Raw genomic sequence first — 13,423 nt, forward strand, 5'->3', positions numbered from 1 at the left:
AATAGAGGAAGGATGTATTTTAGAAGGAATGAATAAGAAAATAATTAAATACAACCCATTTTGTACTCTTAGGCATTGGGAAGGGGGCTTTCACGCTCCTGTGCGTCATGTTCCTCACGCGGCCTGCTGATTAGGACCAACTGACGCCACATGGGCATGGTCAATGATCAAATGTGTTTATTAGTTACGAAAAAAATGAGTTTGAATGTTCAAATGGGAAAGTTAAAAGTTTATGTATCAACTTTTAAAACCCCGTCAAGTTTAAGTGGCCACGAAGCCATTCCGCCAATCATTAATGAATAGTAGTAACATTTTACTACAATTGATGGCCAAAAGCGGGTGCTACTTAGCCATCTCTATTTAGTCAGGCTCCTTTTGTTACTAAGGACTACTACACTCACTTCACCTTTTTTTTTTGGGTTTTTTGTTTTTTTTCCTAAACACACTTCTTTAGTACTTATATATTTCTAAGGGAAATAATATATAGTACCATTGCCCAAAAAATCATGCATATTACAAATTTTATGCTGCCCTTAAAAAGTTAATTTATATGTCTAAAATTGAGCACCCTCAAAAGTTTGACAAAACTGCCAATTAGCAGGTGCCACATTGTAGCTAGTGATAGTTGTTCCATCACCAGCTGTGACCTTAAAAGAAAGGCTTTGGCCGTTGAGGTAAGAGTTACTCTGCCAGTTCTGACCCCAATTTCTTGACATTGTCTGCCAACCACTTGTAGATCCTTTAATTGAAATAGAATGGATATCCCTTGGAACTGCAACATTGGTAACTAGTACCAAGTTGAAGTAAGAGTGTGTTAGACTGAAGAATCAGCAGCTATGGCGGAAAAGAAATTGAGAAAACCCTAGCTAGGTTGAGAGAGAAGAGAGAACATGAGTCGGTTTAATCATAAGAACCAACTCTTTTATTTTTATTATTGTTAAATGTACATAATGGTTGTGTATTTATATTTACACCACTAAATGTGTACAAATAAAAGAAATGAAAGAATGAAAAAATACAAGTGGGCCAAGTGGGCCGGGTACTTCAGGCAGTGTCTCATTGTTGTTGGGCTGATCCCTTTCCTTTAGTTGAATAGTCCTTATCAGTGTTAACACCCCCCTCAAGCTGGAGGGTGGAAACATACCAAGCTTGCCAAGAATGCTGTGATGAAGCTGCCCAGATAGAGCCTTGGTCATAATATCAGCCAATTGGTTAGTACTAGAGATAAAATGTAAAGAGATAAGCCCATAATTCAAACACTCACGAACATAATGGCGATCAATCTCAATATACTTCGTACACTCATGAAAGACCAGATTTTTGGCAATGTGAAGGGCAACCTGACTATCACAATGAACTGGGATAGGAGAATCAAAAGAAGACCAAGGTCCCCAAGCAGTCTGACAAGCCAAGAAACTTCAGCAGTAACCTTCCTTAAAGCCCTGTATTCAGCTTCAGCAGAAAACAAGGAAATGGTGGGTTGTTTCTTACTTTTCCAAGAGATAGGACTCCCACCAAGTGTCCCATAAAAACCAGTCACTGATTTGCGAGAGATAGCACAATTTGCCCAATTAGAGTCAGAGTAAGCAATAAGAGACAAGACAGGAGAATTGGAGAGGAGTACACCCTGAGAAGGAGCAGCCAACAGATATCTAAGAACATGTAAACCAGCCATCATGTGAGGAACATGAGGCTTCTGAAGGATCTGGCTCAAATGTTGTACAGAAAAAGAAATGTCTGGCCTAGTGTGCTGCAGGAAGTTGAGATTGCCAATTAGCCTTCTATACAAACTAGGATCAGGGAATGGATCACCCATATCCATAGTCAGCTTGACAGAAGTTCCAAAGGAGCCACAACAGTAGAAAAATGAGTGCATTTGAACTCAGCTAGAAGATCAAAAGCATATTTGACCCTAAGGAGTCTTGGAAATCTCCAAACCTAAGAAATAGTGGACTGAACCCAAGTCCTTGATCTTGAATTGATCATCCAAAAAAGACTTCAGAGATTGCATTTTAGCAAGATCATCACCAACCAATAGTATATCATCAACATAGACAACCAGAACCACTAGAGAACTAGAAGAAGATTTGGTGAAGAGAGAGTAATCATTGAGACTGGAGATGTAGCCCCTTGAGAGAAAAGCTTCATACAATTTGGAAAACAATTGTTTAGAAGCTTGCCTAAGGCCATATAGAGACTTCTTAAGTTTGCAGACTAGATGAGCTGAAGAAGAGGCAGTGAAGACATCAAGGCCAGGAGGAATTTTCATATAGACCTCCTCATGGAGATCATCATGGAGGAAGGCATTATTAACATCCAGCTGGTACACAGTCCAACCTTTCTTGATGGCAAGAGTCAGAAGACATTTGATGGTAGTGAGCTTGATAACAGGGGAGAAAGTCTCAGTGAAATCTATACCCTCCCTTTGTATCACCTCTAATAACCAACCTAGCTTTGTATCTTTCAATAAACCCATCTTTCCTTTACTTAATCTTGTAAAGCCATTTGCAGGGAATAACCTTTTTATGTTGGGGAAGAGGGACAATGTCCCAAGTCTGATTAACCTCAAGAGCATGGAATTCCTTTAGCATGGCCTCTTGCCAAGCAGGATTGCCTGCAGCCTGCTGGTAGAACTAAGGTTCATGTTGTGTGCTTCACTGGAAGAAATTTTGGATTGTGGAGGAACAGATTTGGAAAGGACAGAGGAAAAAACATAATCCTTAAGATAAGAGGGTTGGATGACAGTTCTGGTGGACTTTCTTAAGGGAGAAGGATCAGGAATAATGGTGGTGGAAGGAGGAGAAGAAGAAAAGGAAACAGGATGAGGAAGGGGGAGAGGATCAGGATGTTTAGTAGAGGGAGGAACTACAGAAGGAGGAGCTAGGACATCCACAATAGTGGGAGGTAACACATTAAAATGAGAAGAAGAAGGAGGAGAAGAAGAATAGGGAAAATTGTGTTCATGGAAAACCACATCCCTACAATGAAAAATGGAAGAGTTAGACAAATTGAGCAATTTGTAACCCTTCTTGCCACAGGGATAGCCTAGGAATATACAGTCAATGGCTCTAAATTTAAATTTATCTCTGCCTACCTTAGGAGAGGTAGCAAAGCAGAGACACCCAAAGGATCTCAAATGGTCGTAGGAAGGTGGATATCCATGCAACTTTTCAAAATGAGAAAGCTTAAGAAGAAGTGGTGAAGGCATCCTGTTGATAAGGTATGTGACAGTGAGAACACATTCCCCCCAAAATTTCAGTGGTAGTTTGGATTGAAAGAGTAGGGATCTTGAGACTTCTAAAAGATGTTTATGTTTCCTCTCCACAACACCATTTTGTTGTAGAGTATAGGGAATGGAAGTTTGATATAAAATGCCATGAGAAGCAAAGAAACTAATGGCTTCAGAACTACCCCCAAGTTCAAAAGCATTATCTGATCTAAAAGTGTGTATTGAAGAGTTGAAGTGAACATTCACCATAGATGAAAAAACTTAAGGATTGACAAAGCATTACTTTTGGAAGAAAGAAGATGAGTCCAAGTGACTCTAGTAAAATCATCAACTAAGATGAGAAAATACCTAAAACCATTGTAAGTTTTAGTGTTATATGGTCCCCAAATGTCAATGTGAACAAGTTGGAAAGGTTTGGCAGAATGAATGGTACTGTCATGGAAAGGGAGACTTTGTTGTCTAGCCATTAGACAAATTGAACATATAAAAGGTTGTTTGGTAGAGATTTTATCAGATAGAAAAGAAATAGACTGCATCTTATGAAAAGGCATGTAACCCAATCTTTGATGCCAAAGTACATCCAACTTATTGACAAGTGAAATATGATTACAACTAGGTGAAACATCAAGATGTAAAGGTGCAAAAGCAGACTTATTACATGGAATTGAACCTACATCAAAAGTAGACTCATTATAAGTAGTAGCAACAACAGAAGATACAGAAGAACTTGTGGTGGGAAATAAATATCCATCACGATAAAGATAGTAAAGCCTGCCAGCAGCTTTACCAATTACCAGTGGCCTATTCAGAGAAGGGCCCTGTAGAGAACAATGGAATTTGGTAAGTACTGCAATACAATCAAGCTGAGTAATGAGTTGATGAATAGAGATTAAATTGAAATGAAAAGATGGAACTAGAAGGACATTAAGTAAAGTTATGTCATGTCTTAGATGCAAAAGGACAATTGATATAACTTTAACTTTGCATCCATTAGGTAAGGTGACAAGAAATGGTTTAGATAAACGTACAATATTGTGAAGCAAATATTTGTGTGGAGTCATGTGATTAGTGGCCCCTGAATCCAAAATCCAAGGGTTTGGATTTAATTGTGAAGAAGCACACACATGAGAATCTACAGATTCTACAGCATATGCAGTAAACAAACCTGCAAAGTGAGCAAAAGCAAAATCCTCATCTGAATGGATAGATGGTGTAGCAGCAGGAGAGATCTGAATTTGCTGGAATAAAGTGAGGAGATGTTGATACTGCTCCTTTGTAAACCCATGAGTTGAAGTAGAGTTACCAAAAGTCTGATTGGACCCAGAAGGTGGTTGAGAATAGAGAACCTCACCTTGGACACAAGAAGCAGACTTCTTACCCTTAGTAAATTTGAAGTCAGGGGGAAAACCATGCAGCCTGTAGCATTTTTTCACTGTGTGTCCAGGTTTCTTGCTGTATTTACATGATACTGTGGACATATTCTTCTTGGGTTCAAAATTGACTCTCTAAGTAAAAATTTTATTGTTGTTATACTGAATAGGAGTTATAGAAAAGGAAGCAGAGTCCCCAGAAAATTTAGAAACATTGGAAAGAGATTACTTTTGACTCTCATCCTGTTAGAGGAGTGAGTAAGCCTTGCTTATGGGAGGTAGAGGATTCATCATCATGATGGCACTCTTAACAGTGGAATATAACTCATTCAGACCATTTAAGAACTAGAACAACTGTTGATCTTCTATGAATTTTGGAAGTGCTCCACATGAACACACTGGACCAACATAAGAGGAGTTCAGTTCATCCCATAGGCTCCTAAGCTTAGTGAAGTAAGTAGCAATGTCTGATGAACCTTGGCTTGTAGTACTAATTTCTCTTTGTATTTGAAGGTACTTTGATCCATTTGACTGACCAAACCTCTCATTGATGTCTTTCCAGACTTCTCTTGCAGTTTTAAGACACATGACACTGGTAGCAATTTCTCTAGACACAGAATTAGTTATGCATGCTTTCACCATATCATTGTACCTTTCCCAATATGGATAATAGGGAGAATCAGGTGTTCGTTGAGGGACCCTACCATCTAGGAGACCTAATTTGTTCTTTGTAGATAAGGAGGTAAGCATACTGCTTCTCCATAGAACAAAACCACAACCATTGAAAGGTATGGACACTAGTTGACTACCAGGACTATCAGACGGATGCACATATAGAGGATGAGATAGATCAACCATAAAGGGAGTAAAACCTTCAGAGATTGTACTACTAGGTGAACCTACGTTTTCCATAATACTACCCATGCAGTGAAAAAATCAACTTCAGCAAGATGAGACAAACTACTATCAATTGAATCAATATAATTTCTATAGGAGTATGCTGGAACAGTGTCGGATTTGTACAATTTCGGAGTTGAATAGGAAAGGTATTACCAGCCTTCTTCTCAAACTCAAAGAAGAAGAGTCTTCTCTGAACATGAAAACCTAAGAATCGAATCTGAAGAAATCACTGAAGTAGACCTCGAAAATATAAAACTTATACAAGATACCAGTCGCTTGAAAGAGAAAATGAAGAAATCCCCAAGTTTTGATGGCAAAATCACCGATTGACAGTAAACTTCGATCATCCAGAAACGCACATGAAATCCTCCAAAACTTTAAGCAAGGGTAACATCGGATTGAAGCTGATGAAGTGAGGAATCATGATTCCCGCTTTGATACCATGTTAGACTGAAGAATCAGTAACTATGGCGGAAAAGAAATTTAGAAAACCCTAGCTAGGGTGAGAGAGAAGAGAGAACATGAGTCGGTTTAATCAAAAGAACCAACTCTTTTATTTTTATTATTGTTAAATGTACATAATGGCTGTGTATTTATATTTACACCACTAAATGTGTAAAAATAAAAGAAATGAAAGAATGAAAAAATACAAGTGGTCCAAGTGAGCCGGGTACTTCAGGCAGTGTCTCATTGTTGTTGGACTGATCCCTTTCCTTTAGTTGAACAGTCCTTATTAGTGTTAACAGAGTGTCCATTAATTGTAAACCGAATTCCTCCTTTCTTCACTCAGGGCACCCTGCAAATATCCAACACATGAACGAACACATATATTCATAAAACATACACATTCTTTTTATGTAATTTGACAGTGTTTACCTTCGGACGGTAACATGGACGATTCCGGCACGGTATTGAGTAATTTAAAGGTAAGCAGGTTAAGACATGTCAAAATGGGGATAAAGAGGATTGCACCACCCACCATTGTCACTGGGAAAAGCAAAATTGGGTGGACAAAAGTTAGTAGCAATGACAGTAATGGTACCAGGGAGGCACCATCTTGGTTCACCAGCGCACCGCAGTTCAAAACAAGCCCCGCAACTCAACCCATTATCAAACAATGATGTGCTTAATGCTGCAGTATTAGTTCCATATCCTTGCCCATACAAATTCCCATATCCACATGCTCCTCCTGCAATTTAATTAATTATTAACCCTTAATTAGCTCAAATTCTCATTCCCTTCCACCCATAAAAGATATATTAAAACTTATCCATTGTACCAATGGCATCACCACCACCATAGAAAGTAGCATGTGCAGTTTGCCAACTTCCATAATCAGCTTTACTACTATGCAATCTTAGTGATAAGACAAGAAAGCAGAAAGCAAGTTTTGCAAAAGTGAGTGCCATAATTTGTAGTTTCAAATTTAAGAAGGAGTTTTAAGTAGTACTAAAGGATTAATATTGTTTTAGTTTATGGAGAAGTGAATTTGGTGAGAAGGTATTTGCTTATGGCTACTCTATTTATAACTAAAGGAAAGAGAAATAGAGTATAGTGCAAAAGTAGAAGGAAGGCATACAAGATAAAGACCTTTGCCGTCCAAAGGACACTACAAGAATCACGTAATCAAAATTAAGCAGGCGTGTGGATATAAAAATAGTAATTAGAGTTAAAGTTGGAAAATGACATTTTGAAATTTGAAATTATTTAGATATTTATTTCACTTGAAAAAATATTACAGTTTTGTAAGTGAGGCAAAAAAATATTAAAATTTTTGAAAAAGTGGTCAAAACCAGTTTTTGGTTTTTGAACTCATATTAAATTTATTTTAAAACTGGCCAAATTTCATGGACAAACATCATTTCAGAGTCAGTGTTTATCACAAAGTGTGACAAGCCTTGTTCAAGTGCTATTTTTAGCCCCCATCGGTAAGGCTTGAAAATTCTGCCGTTAGACTGTCAGTGTTAGGGAGCCCCCTTATGAAGCCTAAAACCTAGTCACCCCTGTTGTTAATGAATACACCCCCCTCACCTCATTTTCCTGTATTAAGGCATGCAGCTTCATCAACGTTCAACTTATAAAATCTCCTATTTGGTGGTTGCCACTTCAGGTATAAAGTGCTGGTGGTTATAGCAGGTCTATTCGTGGCAGCAACATGATGGTATTCAATAGCTTTAACAATTGTTTGGTGAACATTAATGTGATTTCTTTTCTTCTCAAAGACATTAGAGTTCTTGGTGAGCCAGATGGCCCAAGGTAGAAGGGAAATAACTGTTTTTAATTTATGCAAGCATTGTAATCAACATTTTGAAGCTTATTCCATGTGTCTTCCCAATTTGCCATAGAAATGAGAGGTACACTAAGGCTTGGCCTATAGTTGCACAAGTGCAGCATTTGCTGCCAGAACTCCTTAACATTTGTACATTCAAAGAAGATATGGTTTATGTATTCTACTCTAGAATCATAGATATAGCAGTTTGGATTATTCTCAAGCCTATGTGGTATAAGTGGTTCCCTACAAGCAGTCTGCTCTGCTGCATAAGCCATATAAAAGACTTAATCTTATTTGGGGTTTTAAGTTTCCAAATCCAAATGAAGTGGTCTTTGTGTGATGTGTCCTTTTGTATGAGTGCATCAATGAAAGAGTAGGAAAATTTGGCACTAAACAACCCATTGGAGTTAAGGTTCCACAAGAGATTGTCTTCAACCGAGGTAGAGGTGGGAATGAAAGTATTTTGGATTATGATGTTGATGTCATGAGGGATTGGGTAGGGAATGGAGGTGAAATCCCAACCCCCATTGGAGTACACTTCATTTATCGTGGTGTTCATATCATTGTGGTGCCATGGATCTCTAAGTATTGTATCTAATAGTTATATTTTGGGAAGCCATGTGTCAGTAAGGAATCTTACCCTATCCCCTTTGTGAACCACCCATCTAGTGCAATTAGCGCATATCTTCCAGCCCTCCTAGACACATTTAAATGTTCTAGTTTTAGCCTTAGCCATGTTCCCTCTTCCACTATGGTGCTTTCCCATAAATACCCTAGCCTAGATGGAGTTATTGTTATTATAGAGTCTCCAAGATAGGCTGGTATGGCAAGTTTTGTTCTTTAGATGGGTCTGTTAGAGGCCCAGACCTCCCCTGTTCTTTGGTTTGGTGATAGTGGTCCACTTAACTATGTGGAGTTTTCTTTTGGCATGGGTTGTTCCCTAGATAAAATTTCTTTAGATTTTGTCAATTTGGTTGATAATGTGGGAAGGCGATTGCATGTATTGCATTATATGGTTGGGAATACTACTTAGGCAAGATTTGGCCAGAGTAGTGTGAGTATCCATGTTGAGGAACTTGATTTTCCAACTTACTATCCTACTGTTGAGATTATCCAGAATGAATTGGAAGTCACTATTTGTAAACCTTCTACGAATGATGGGGAAGCCTATGTATTTACTAAAGTCATTGGCACCCTTGATACCGAGAATGGTACTACAAGTTGTGGCACACTCTTCCTGACAGCTGGAAGAAAAGATCACCTTATATGTGTACCTAGAGGCAGCATTGAAATTATCCAGGATGGATAAGATTGTCTCACAATGTCTCCTATTGGCTCTAGAAAATATAGTAAGGTCATTAACAAAGAACAGATGAGAGATCCTACGCCCTCCCTTGCTGATGCTGATAGGAAATCATTCCTTATTAGCAACAACAATGTCAATATTTCTGGAAAGCCTTTCCATACATATGATAAACAAGTAAGGTGAGATGGCATCCCCCTGTCTAATGTCTCTACTAGGCTTGAAGTATTCAGTTTGAGTACCATTGACAAGAATGGAGATGGAGCTTAGAGTAAGACAAGACTGATTAAAGTGGTTAATTTGGTAGGGAAGTTGAAGAAAAGGAGGGATTCTCTGATGAAAGACCACTCCAACCTGTCAAAAATATTTTCTATGTCTATTTTTAAGATCATATTGGCATTCTTCTCTTATATATTTTGGAAATGGGTAATGTACAATTGTACCACAATGGCATTGTCAGCAACCCTTCTATTAGCTAAAAACGGGCTTGAGTTGGGCCAATGATATTCTGCAGCAAATGTGTGATTCTATTGGCAATGATCTTGGTAATCAACTTATACATGGTGTTGCACAAACCTATTGGCCTGACGTTTTTCATTATGTTGTCATTAGGGCACTTAGGAATGAGGCAGAGGTTGATTTTGATTATTTTAGGAGGGATTTTACAAGTGGAGATGAAAGTGTAGCAGTATTAGACTATTTTATCAAAAAGAATGTGTCAGTACTTCTGATAGAAAAGAGGGTAAGTCCATCAGGCCCAGGTGCCTCCATGGCTTTAAAGTAGAACAAGGCATACTTAATCTTAGAGAGCCTAAGGGGAGAGTCAATGATGTTCTTCTCCCTGGTAGACGGGACATTAGCTTTGTCAGTAATGTGGTTATTGTTCAAATTTGAGCATTGATGGTCAGTGGCATAGATCTTAGTGAAGTAGTTAAGGATTGTGTCTTTAATGTCTTGGGAATCCTGGATACTGTTGCACACCTAATTTTTTAAAGACATGATCATGTTCCTACTTCTTCTGTTAAGTGTGGATATGTGGAAGATTTTAGTGTTGGCATCACCCTCACTTAACCAATTGATTCTGGACTTAAGCTTCTAGAAGTCTTCACTCTTGAGAATGACAGAGAAATCCTGTTGGAGCTTGGCTTCTAAGTCCTGATGGAAAGTACTAAAGGTATAGGCATTAGACTTGTGAATGTCAGCTATTCTAGAAAGCATCTACCTTTTCCTATGGAAGATGTTCCAAATACATGTCTATTATAATCAGTCACCCTATTAGTAAAAACAATAGTACCTCTTAGGATATCAGTATTGGTTGCAAAGCTATCTTGCACAATTGGAAGGAAATCAGGATGATTGCACCATATGGACTCAAACTTAAAAGGCTTATTGGCCATGTTCTGACACTGATAGATTAATCTTAAGAGAAGATGATAGTGGTCAGAGTGTGTCCTAGGTAGATAGGTAACAGTAGAATCAAGAAATTCTTCTATCCAATCATAAGTGGCAAAGCACATACCAAGTCTTTCTAGGATCAAATCTTGCCTGTTGGTATATCTTTTATTAGACCAAGTGTATTTTGAACCTTCGAATCCTAGATCAACTAATTTACAGCTTTTCAAGCATTTCCAAAACCTGTTGCTTCTACTAGTGTTCAAGCTATTACCCTTAAACTTGTCCTTGGCATTTAAGAGTTCATTGAAGTCTCCCCCAACAAGACAACTACGTCTATACACATATGCCAGATCCTCTAGTGTATTTCAAAGTTTATTACTATTGTTAATACAGTTACTAGCATACATAGCAGAAAAATCCATTTAGAGAAAGGGGGAGTACCTTAACCACAATATGCACCCACTGTGGAGGAGTGGAAACTTACTCTAGCTTAACCAACTCATCTTTCCACATAAGCACAATCCCACTAGACTGGCCTACAATAGGGGACTGGAATTGAACATCAAGTTTGAGCTCAGTAGTGAGATACTTATGGTCTGCCATTCTAGTCTCCAGCAATACAAGCATAACAGGGTTATAGAGCTTCACCATCGATGCACAGTACCTACTGAACTCAACACTATTGGCTCATCTCGCATTCTATATTATGAAATTCATTAACATGGGATTTTGGGTTGGAGCCTTACTTTTGATTCCCTTCTCCTTGCTCATTGGGGTTGGCTTCAACATACCTACTAGAGGGACTAGTGTCACTGCTGTGTTTTTTGAGTTTGGAAATGAGGGCACTCGGAGATCGAGTTTGCAACTTATAAGTTTTTTGGGACATAGAGAAGTAAGCATTTCACATGTTTGCTATTTGAATTGTATCTCCAGTGGTTTCTACACGAGGAAGGCCTTTTTCTTTGGCATCCTAGTTTTTCTAGCATGTTCTCCAGGTCCACATTGGACTCCTAAGATAGTCCAATGCCATGGTGGTACCCCTGCTTAGTAGTTTGATAGGTGACAATGGTTGGGATGTTGGTTAGGGAACTTGGACTATTGGCGGCCAAAGTTTGAAGGATGGAGATAAGACTAGAGTTTCTAAATTCACGAGGGGGAAAAATGCATGGTCTGGCAAAGCTGGCCCAAAAGGGTGTTGATTTTCCCTGCTGGGCTTGGAGTAATGTGGACATCCATAATTGGTGCCCAAAATTTGCCAGACCCTAGTAGAGGAGTTGGTCTCCATGCGAGCTAAGTATATAGGGTTTTGGATAGATATTTCCATCGGGGGAGACCTACCATCATTTGGAGGTTCTGGGTATATCCTTGGAGGGTCATCTCCAACCATGATTTCGGCATAAGCTTCGGTGGCAGTGGGGTGGTTGAGATTGCTAGCAGAGTTGTGGTTTGTGCTTGAGAAGAGGGAGAGTTATTCTCTATCGGAAGGTTCAAAGTAGATGAGACTGTTGGTGTGGCTTTGAGTAATGACAGAGGAGGGAGAAACACTATTATAATCCATTTCCTCTTTAGGTTTTGTATGAGGCGATTTGCCTTCTACAATTAATCTTGAGGGATTCAAAAGGAGAGTCACCTCATTGATAATATTGGGCATTGGATTTGTAACATGCACTTGATTACCTCTACTAAAAGAGGCAAGATAGGGGAAGAGTTGAGAGTAGATTGTGTGTGATGAATACACATGCACGGTATTATGGCTTTTCAGGGAAGTGTGGGTCATTTTGGGGTGGGGTTGCACTGATAAATGATCCCTTTCCAAAAAGAGATACTATCTTTATGTGTAAGCATACCCAATTTGGAGAGACTAGAGTTGGGGGGGGGGGATCTTTAATCCCATTTTTGTATTTTGGTTTGGGATTTTTGGGGGTTAAAATATTCCTAAAACGACATCTTTTAGGATTGTTCCTGACTTAGGCAGATGCCGTTTTAGCCCAATAATTTTGGCTTGTGGGGTGGTAGTTGATTTGACATGGCCCAGTTCTAAAGCTGGGCCTTTATCAAAATTGGCCCAAGTTGGCCTCAATTCTTGTTGGTTCCCCATAGCACGCCCCATAGAGCCTAAATGGTAACCTGTCGTGGGCCTTAAACTGCTGCCGCTAGTATTGGTGTCTACCAGGTCAAGGAACGTACTGTGGTTTCACTGTACCATTTTACCTGGGTTGTGGGTTGATTTGATGTTTCTCCGGTTGGTCGGTATGTATGATTTTCTTTGTGGTGTCCTTTTCTATTCCGCATGAATGGGAATGTCCTCCACGAAGAGTATTTGTCTGGGACTATACCATCATTTGGGGCAGTAGATGTTGGGTCAATCGGACTGCTGGATTCAATAGGCTTCAATTCTCCCACATCCCTTGTAGAGAATCCCATCCCCTTTATATAAGTTGGTTTGATTATGAGTGCCGATGATAATAGAGGTGGTGATAGGAATGTCGAGTGGAATTTGGACACAAATCCTAGAATACCTCCCCCTAAGGGTGGAGGAGGTACATGTGTCTATTTTCAATAGTTTGCCAACTTTTTTGCCCATTTTCTTTAGGATTTCTCTAACATAAAATTCCGTTGGGTGCTGTGGGAGTCTGATCCAAATTGCTTTAATAGCTAATTTGGATTCCGCTGGAACAAAGTTTGGTTCCCATCTTCGTATAGATAAAAAATGGCCCATCACAAACCAAGGCTCCTCTGTCAGAACTTTGTTCATACTTGATTCAAGGTTGAATTTTATGATAAAAAAGTCCCACCCTAGATCGATTAGTGTTTGGGGTTCAATGGATTTCCAAAGTTGTACAAACTTTGCTCGCAGTAACTGATGAGGGAGTTTTTCCCCAAATAGTTTCACTATTAAGGAGTATTTCTAGGGGAGGTATAGAATGTTTGTGTCTTCCTTTGTCAAAGTAATG

At 39.1% G+C, this 13,423-nt stretch overlaps 1 pseudogene; it reads right to left on the bottom strand.

Annotated features, from left to right (window-relative positions):
• Positions 1-554: 554 nt before the first annotated feature.
• On the bottom strand, positions 555-6,908 carry LOC104237843 (expansin-A2-like; annotated as a pseudogene).
• Positions 6,909-13,423: the final 6,515 nt, after the last annotated feature.

This window comes from Nicotiana sylvestris, chromosome 7 (genome assembly GCF_000393655.2).
Source record: "Nicotiana sylvestris chromosome 7, ASM39365v2, whole genome shotgun sequence".
Taxonomy (NCBI): Eukaryota; Viridiplantae; Streptophyta; class Magnoliopsida; order Solanales; family Solanaceae; genus Nicotiana; species Nicotiana sylvestris.